Source organism: Chelonia mydas, chromosome 3 (assembly GCF_015237465.2).
Source record: "Chelonia mydas isolate rCheMyd1 chromosome 3, rCheMyd1.pri.v2, whole genome shotgun sequence".
Classification (NCBI taxonomy): domain Eukaryota; kingdom Metazoa; phylum Chordata; order Testudines; family Cheloniidae; genus Chelonia; species Chelonia mydas.
In genome coordinates, this window is record NC_057851.1 from 14767099 (window position 1) to 14775579 (window position 8481).

Sequence of the window (8481 nt, forward strand, 5' to 3'; positions counted from 1 at the left end):
GTTATCATTTTATATTAAATTCTATAGGACCTTTCCATATGGAGTTATCAGATATTTCAGTGCTGGTCTGCTCTGTTGGCCCAATCCAATGCCCATTGAAGGCAAAGGGAAACTCTCAATGACTTCAGTGGGCATTGGATCAGGCCTTAACGAGCAAAACACAGCATTAAAACATCAACAGAATGGCAATAGGGATAGACTTGGCCTTTCAGCACTTAGTGCTAAATTCAAATGCACATGGAAATACACAACAAAGTCACTGTCTCATGGAACTCATGGAAGAGGGGTGGGAATGTTTTATAAAGGAGACTGTGGGTCCTGATATTGGGAGGTGCTGAGTGAATCTGGTGAATGCTGAGCACCCTTAGTTCCTATTGATGGTGGTAGGAAGTGTTCAGTAACAACTAGGATCATATATTATCAGGCAGGGTTCCAGTTATTTTCCACATCTGAGATTTTATTTCCCAAGTTTCATCCGAGAGCAATTTCATGTAGGCAGAATACAGAACTTTTGAAGACAATGGAAGCTCAGACAATAGCAATCGGAATGACACCACCTAATATTTATCAGACGCCCGACAGAGTAACTGTAGCTAAGGGGAAATGTGATGGGGTATACCTGACCCTTCGAGGCCCCCTGCTGGAGACCCCGGTGTGCTATCAGTTCCAGCCCCAGGAAAGGAGCGATGAAGGGGGGTCCTCCAGGCCTGCTTAGAGAGACTGCATAGAAGCAGCCAATCAGAGCCCAGCAGGCTCAGATAAAAGGAGCAGCAGGGGCTGGGCATGTCAGTTCCTGGCTGGAGCCAGTAGGGGAGGCTCTGCTCTGGCCAAAGGGAGTTTGATGGGCTGTATTTGCTACATCTGGGAGCAAGAGGACCTGAGACCTCTAGCCCTAGGGTAGTGGACAGAGGTGAAGAGGCCCAGGGAATGTAGCAGCAATCAAGTAAAGGAAGCAATACATGGCTGATGTGTATATAGGGTCCCAGGGTTGAGACCTAGACTATTGGGAGGACCTGGGTCCTCCCAGCAGTCAATGCTGGAGTGGTCTAAGCCCCAGAAAGGGAACGTGGCTAGTTTAAAAACCCAAGAAAAGGGGCTAGATTTAAAAGGGCCCAGAGACAGAGCTGAAGGCCCTGGTGAGGGTAGACCGACAGTTCCAGCGGTACTCTTTACTAAGACCGGAGAAGGAGATAAGTTTCCTTCAGAAGCTTGAGCAGAAGGCTGAACTTAGAGGAGCCCAAGAGTGGCCGAAGAGAGAAGGTGCCGTCAGAAAGGAGGGGCTGAGTCCAGTTTGAGCCAGGAATTGGAAGACTTTTGTTTGTGTTTGTTTTGGACTTGACTATCCCAGAAGGGGTTTATCTGTTGTTGACTGTGTGACTTAGCTGGGGAGGTGAGCCACTGAAGACCTGCCTAGTGAGGTTGACAACCTACAGGGGGCTCCACGAGAAAAAAGATTGCAGCACCACACCCAGCCAACAGGCGGTGCTTATGAGAGGTGAGTGTCCGCCATCACAAGCATGCACAACTATTGTGTGAGCAGCGGGTTGTAAGGGGTGGACCAGATTCTACTCTGTTATACTTGCTTTCAATCTGGAATATACTGCAGTATAAGAGAGAGCAGAAATTGGTCCTGTACATGGAGACTAGCTACTTAAAGAACCACATGTATACGATTAGGGCATTATCAGAAAGTGAATGGTGGGGAAGACAGCAAGCGTATGTAGAAGTTAAGAGATTAAATATAATCCCTGGTATGAAAAACAGAGATCATGGTTATAAAATGTAATCTCTGTTTATTTTCCCCATCTGTCTTGCTCTCTTGGTTTGGAATTAAATCAAAACAAATATTGTTTTAACAGACTTTTCACCATTGATTATCCAACTGGGCCTGAGATTACACTTTATGATAATATATAAATGCAATTACTATTTGTCAACTCCTCAGGTTAGATGATTGACTCCACCTAGCATAGAGGCAATAAATATTAAGAGCTACTTAAGAAATGACTTGTTATTTCTTTGAATAAAAGGCAAACCCTCGAAGACTGATAAAAATATATAGCATGGCATTGCTAGTAAATCTGTTAGAACTGAAGAGCTCTCTTTAGCCTGCAAATGATGAGAAGCTGTTGCTCTTTAAAACTGCCTGCAAGTATGATGTGAGGAGTTGCCCCTATTTCATTCAGGGCCTGAATCCATTTGAGGGCCCCTTGTGATGTTGCTCTAGGGATTCTCTTCCTCCGCAAAGATCTCTTTTCTCTTGTTATTCCCTCACTTTCTCCTACCTCCCTGATCAATACACTCAGGTGAAATTCACCCCATGCAGAGAGCCGGCATAAAGGCCTATGAAGTACCACTAGTGATGTTCCACCAAAGTAAGGTCACGAGTATGATGTCATTGGTACCTTGGCCTTATGCTGGGCTTCTACACAGGGAGGAATTTCACCCTCAGTCAGTAACAGGCTCTAAGTTTCCATATTGGAAAGCACTGTCATTGGCTGATCACACACGGAGAGCATGATGCTGCTGCTAGCTATGGGTGAGAGCCGCAGCCTTACAAAAATTAATTCTTTCAAGGATGTTATGTGTACCGTAACTTACAAAATTCCCAGTACGATGATGTGACCAAAAGGGCTAACCCCGTGATCATTGGATGTACAAACAGGGGAATCACTAGTAGGAATGGAGAGGTTATTTTACTTCTGTATTTGGCACTGGTGAGACTACTAGTGGAATACTGTGAGTTCTGTGGGCCACAATTCAAGAAGGATGTTGATTAAATTGGAGAGGGTTCAGAGAAGAACCATGAGAATGACTAAAGGGTTGGAAAGCCTGTCTCAGTTATAGACTCAAGAAGCTTAATCTATTTAGCTTATCAAAGAGAAAGTTAAAGGGTGACTTGACCACAGTCTGTAAGTACCTACAAGGGAAGAAAAAATTGACAATAGAGGGCTCTTCAAACTAGCAGACAAAGATCCAGTGGCTAGTAGTTGAAAGCTAGACAAATTAAGACAAGAAATAAGTGCAGATTTTTAATAGTGAGGGAAATTAACCACTGAAACAACCTACCAAGGGTTGTGGTGGATTCTCTATCACTGAACATTTTAAAATCAAGTTTGGATTTTTTTTAAAGTTATACTCTGGTTCAACCACAGCTATTGGACTTGAAACAGGAATTAATTCGGGGGAGCTGCGTTAAACAGGATGTAAGACTAGATGATCACAGTGGGCCCCTTCTGGCCTTAAAACTCTATGAATCTATGAAAAATGGACTTGTAACTTAGCACTGGCAGATAACAGTTACTTTGCTATGATGGGTTAAGTGGGAAACAGTAAACAGGGACTAGTGCACATCAAGTTGTCAATTTCATGCCATCAGCATTCCTGTCGGAACATCCTTTTTTAAAATGAAATTCACGTTGTAGGGCAGAAACTCTCCTGTGGACCATATGGAATTTTATGGCTCCCTCACTGTATGTACAGGAGGAATTTCAGATCTGTGACGTATTGGTTGACTTAGGGTGAGTTGACTAAACAAAAAATAACCTATGGTGCTGAGCAGCTAGGAATGGGTTCAATAGACAGAGGAAAAGAAATTAACATTGTAGACTAGGGGAAGGAATGTGTTTCGAGGGAGGGGGTGAGAACTGCTCTGCCAGTCCGGGGCTGAGGAGCAGTAACATGAGAATTTTGTTCTCAGTCCATATAAATTTAGTGCTGGCATGACAGAGCTGGAGGCCAAAGTCTTCTACTGAGCCAGAAACTGACTAAAGCGGGGGGGGGGGGGGGGGGTCACACTGGTTTTCCCCACAAAGTCCCTGATTGCAGGGACTACCTCTAGGAAAGAGACTGTAGTTCAGTCTCCAAATACTGATACCTAGTTGTTATATAGTTCTTTTAATCAGTAGATCTCAATGTGTGTTACAAAGGAAGGTCACCATCATTGCCCCCATTTTATAGATGGGGAAACTGAGGCACAGAGAGGGAAAGTGACTTGCCCAAGGTCACCCAGCAGAGCAGCGGCCCAGGTAGGAATAGAATCAGGTCTCCTAAGTTCCCGTACAGCATGATCAGCCCTGCTGAGTCTGCCAACAATCGCGCCCAGTCATTGTGGAGGCTTCTGTGATATTGCCATGTGTCCATTGGGAACTGCACGGAGACCATTACGCTGGTTGGAGTTGGAAGGAGGCAGTGCGGCAGGCTTGCTTGCTTGTTTTCTCTGGTAGGCAAAGTGTAATTTGACTGGTAACCATAGAAGGAAATGTGAGGCTCCCCTATGCTTTGCATTCTGTCCCATTTTCGTAAGAGGGGAGGTGAAATGTGTCAGGTCACACTCCAGGCCTGCATACCCTTTGGAATCACTCTGGCAATGCAGAGGTGCTCTAACTTATTCAGCACTGCACCACCCTCTTCCAGGCTTCTTATCTAGGGAGCAAGTGAGGGATATGTTGGGATGGGAACTTGGCCAGAGTGCACTGTGTTCCAGCAGTTCCTTGAGGGCCATTACAAGATGGAGTCAGTTAGAGCAGCCTGTGGAGGGTTTGATTTAAATTACAGATCAATAAGCCATCAGATGACTCAGCTCAATCAGTTTATTAATGCCAAATAGATCAGCACTATACAGAAAGGGGTAATACTTGACCCAATCTGGGAACAGGTTTGCAGCTTACATTTTCACTGTTCCAAAGGTATGAGCTCATTTTGGCTCATGTTTATACCAGATTTCACTGTCTTATTACAGACCTTTATTTTCCTTTCTCTTATCTAGTTCCCCAATGATTTCTAGTATCTCTAGTACAATTATTTGTATCCGTTCCTACAGAAACCAGGAACAGAGGTCATGCACAGTTTACTGTAAGCCTGGCATGCATTCAAAACACACTGGGAGTTTGGTTTATAGTTAGCATAAAGCCTTCTAGAAATTTGGATAACAAGCCCCAAGGATGCTTGTGACATACCAAGGTACAATCCAGCTTAATGAGCAGCTGTGTCACTCCTGCCCTGCAACCTTGGGTGCTTTACAATGCCTTGCTGAAGTAGCTCCCACCTGGGCTGCTCACAAACAGCCTTCCAGCATGCCAGCCACACCCAGAGTTCTGTGGGTAATGGCAACCTGCCAGCCACACACAGGTTACACTCTGGTTCTCACCAGCCTGGGTTATACTGCAGGGGTGACCCCAACACAAACCCAGTCCTAGATCCCCCCCTCCCAGAAATGTATGTCCTGCAATGCCCAGCTCTCTCCTGGACAGTACAAAATATTTTGAGTCCGTTATTCTTTAAAGGGAATAATATGCCATTTTATCTCAAATAATTATTGAGATGCTTCAATTTAAACACACTGGATTAGATAAAACAGTAAAACAAGTTTATTAACCACAAAGAGATTTTAAGTGAGTACAAGGAATGAGGCCTAAGTCAGAAATGATTACAAGAAAAAAAAGGACAAGACATTTACTAATACCTAACTTAAACTACAGTGGAGCTGATCCATTTATCTGATCAAACTGGGACCAGGGCCAGATCGGATCATCAAAAATGTGGATAATCAGGAGAATGGGTGGGGCTCAGGCTGTCAGTCTGAGCCCAGCTGTCTGGTTCGGTTAATAGGGAGAGCTGGATAATGAAGGCTCAGATAAACTAGGTTCTACTGTATATTAGAGTCAAGCAAAGGTTCTCCCCACATGCTCTGAGCAGTCTTACTAACCAAACCCTCTAGGTCAGGACCCCACCCCTAAAGTCCAATGAATGCTTCCTTTGTCACATCCTGGGCAGTGAATGCGATGGGCGTGATGGGGGGGAGAGGGATACCTGGGGTGCTTGTCCTGCTTTTTTATAGTTTCTTTCCCTCTCTTGGAAAGACATTTCCAGCTGGGCACTAGGAATCTATGTGGAAGGACATTTCCTGCTGGATTTTTCTCACCTGTTTGGCTTTTCTTTGTTTCCCTTCATGCTTGATGACTCTGTCTAGTGATTAAATGCCAATAAACAGAGCGCACATTCCTTTGTTTAGGACAGACCTGTTTGCCAGCCTCTGTTTGGACAGGGCTGTGGGGTTTGGAATGTGTGTTACTAACACCAGACATTGGCATGTTATAACTTCACATATAATGTTGCCACACACATTTTGCCAGGACAATACCAGCAAATTGCGTGTTTTCCAATGATACTTTACAAGGCATACTTTGTACAAAGATTATTATATAGTGTGTAGGGTGAGGATCCAGGGGTACATTCTGTCACAGTGCTCTAATTTATACTGGGGGCCAAATTATCCCCTGATATCCGAAGAGCTCATGGGGAGGACAAAAGTGGCATTCAGCCACCTTTGCCATCCCTCTTCAAGTCCTATATCAAGAGCAGCTCAGCCCCACTTGAGGATCAGGACCTGTGCAGTGAACTCTGCCTTTTGCTTCAGCTGCTGAACTGGGAGGCACTTGTTACCATCAACATTCAGAGCCCCAAAGTGAAATGTTTAGTGTGGAGCAATGTGCATGAACTAATAACCATTTGGCTAAGAGCCAGGGCATTTCATGACATTAACCTGCTTTATTCTGGTACCCTTATGTTAATGAATATATCCATGGACACTCCCTTGAGAAAGGGCCTGGAAACCTAATGAGGAGCCTATAACCAGGGTGATTTGGCCTCTGTTTTCATTCCTTTTAACTGTTTCTTCCACACTGATACAAGTCACGGTAAAGTCAAAAGTTTCCCCCTGTTGCTATCAATGGCTCTGCTGCAGTGGGGGAAGCATTTTTATAGGCAAGCTTTTTAACCAGTATGTCATGTAGACCTGCTCTGAGGCTTACGATGCCGGTGGTTGCCTGGAGACTTGTTTACGTGGGTGCTCCCACTGTTGCTAGCACCAATGCAGTGATAGCTGTGGTGGGAAATTTTTGCTGTGTAATCCAAATACAGAAACCCCCCCTGATAGTATGCAGTCCTGTTGGTTAGCCTGAGATGGAATTTTGGGTTTGATTTTTTTTTTATACTCTTACATCCTTACTAATATGTGTGAGCAAAGAACAAAGACACTGTGTGTTGCTTCTGGCCAAGCAGATGGGTTTGTTAGTATAATCAGAAAAGAGAAGGACTAGAGCTAAAGTGTTGCTGGGTAGAGTGGGAGTTTAATAGACGAGCGTATACCTGAAGGACGGTCCTGCCTCAACTCCTCTCCCACGATAAGGTCAAGCAACCAGTCGGGAGGGGTGAGGAGGATGTGGGGGAAGGCATAAGAAACACCAAAAGCCAAAGAAAGGCCAGTCCCTGACCAAAGCACAACCTCACTCGTTACCCCTCCCATGGATACAAAAGAGGTGGTACCAAAGGACCCAGACTCACGAGCCTCCAAAATGGAGCATGACCATAAATGGTCAAGGGTGGGACCAGGGGCATGCACTACAGGTACAGTTATGCCTGCTAAGAAGGAGGAGGTGGGAACGGGGACCCCGGTAAAGACTCTGTGGCATCAGAGCTATGGATAGGCTTGCTTGAAACTAACCCAGTAAACATCGCATTGCCTGCACTTCGCAGTTCCAGTCTTCTGATCTCTATCTGCGTGACAAGAACCAGGGGAGGGGCGAAGGGAAAGCCCCTAACAAGGATCTGAGCCCCTGAAGTTTAGGAAGGCTAAGGCAAAAATTAACACACAGGGAAGTGAGACAGAGAACTACTGCTTCAGACCAATAGTTCACCGAGTTGTGGGAAGACACTCTTCAGTAATGTTGCTAAATCTTGTTTAATTGACATGGTGATGGGAAAAATGAGTTCTTGCTGTTACACTATCAGCCTTGATAAAGCAGGTGTGATCTATGATAACTTTTAAAGCAGCTTGAAGGAGATAAGCTATGTAGAAAGTTCTACTGTGGCCAAAGTCTACGTGATTAGTCACTTTCTGATATCTCACATACAGCTGCTGATCAGACAGGATATTACACGTGGCTCAGAGAGATAGGATCCCAGCTGTAACCTGATTCAGCACCTACTTGGTCTTAGGTCATGTCTACACTACAAATCAAGGCTGACACAAGTTATATGGGAATATAGCTGCCACTTGGGCACATGCATACTTGGTGGCTTCTGTTGGAACCGCATACTCACCAGGTGTCAATTTAAAGCGTGGTGCACCACACGTAGGTATCTCAGTGGGCCACACACCAGCATCGGGTGTAATACCTTTTGGGACACTTTCACAGTGCTTTATGGGATAGTAATGACTCGCCCTGGCATCTCTGAGAGCTAGGAGTCAAGTTCCCAGTATGTAACTTTGTCCATCCCATAAAACCATCCATATCCCATAATTGTCATGCCATTTTTTAAAAACACCCATAAACCCACATGGTGCTTTTCAGTCTCTGTCACATCTGGCAGAAGCATGGCGTATGCAGAGGTATGCACTGTTCTCATGAATGTTGCAAACACAGGACACATGATTCTCCTGTATTTGCAGACCCTCAAGAAGAACCGCAACAACAGGGC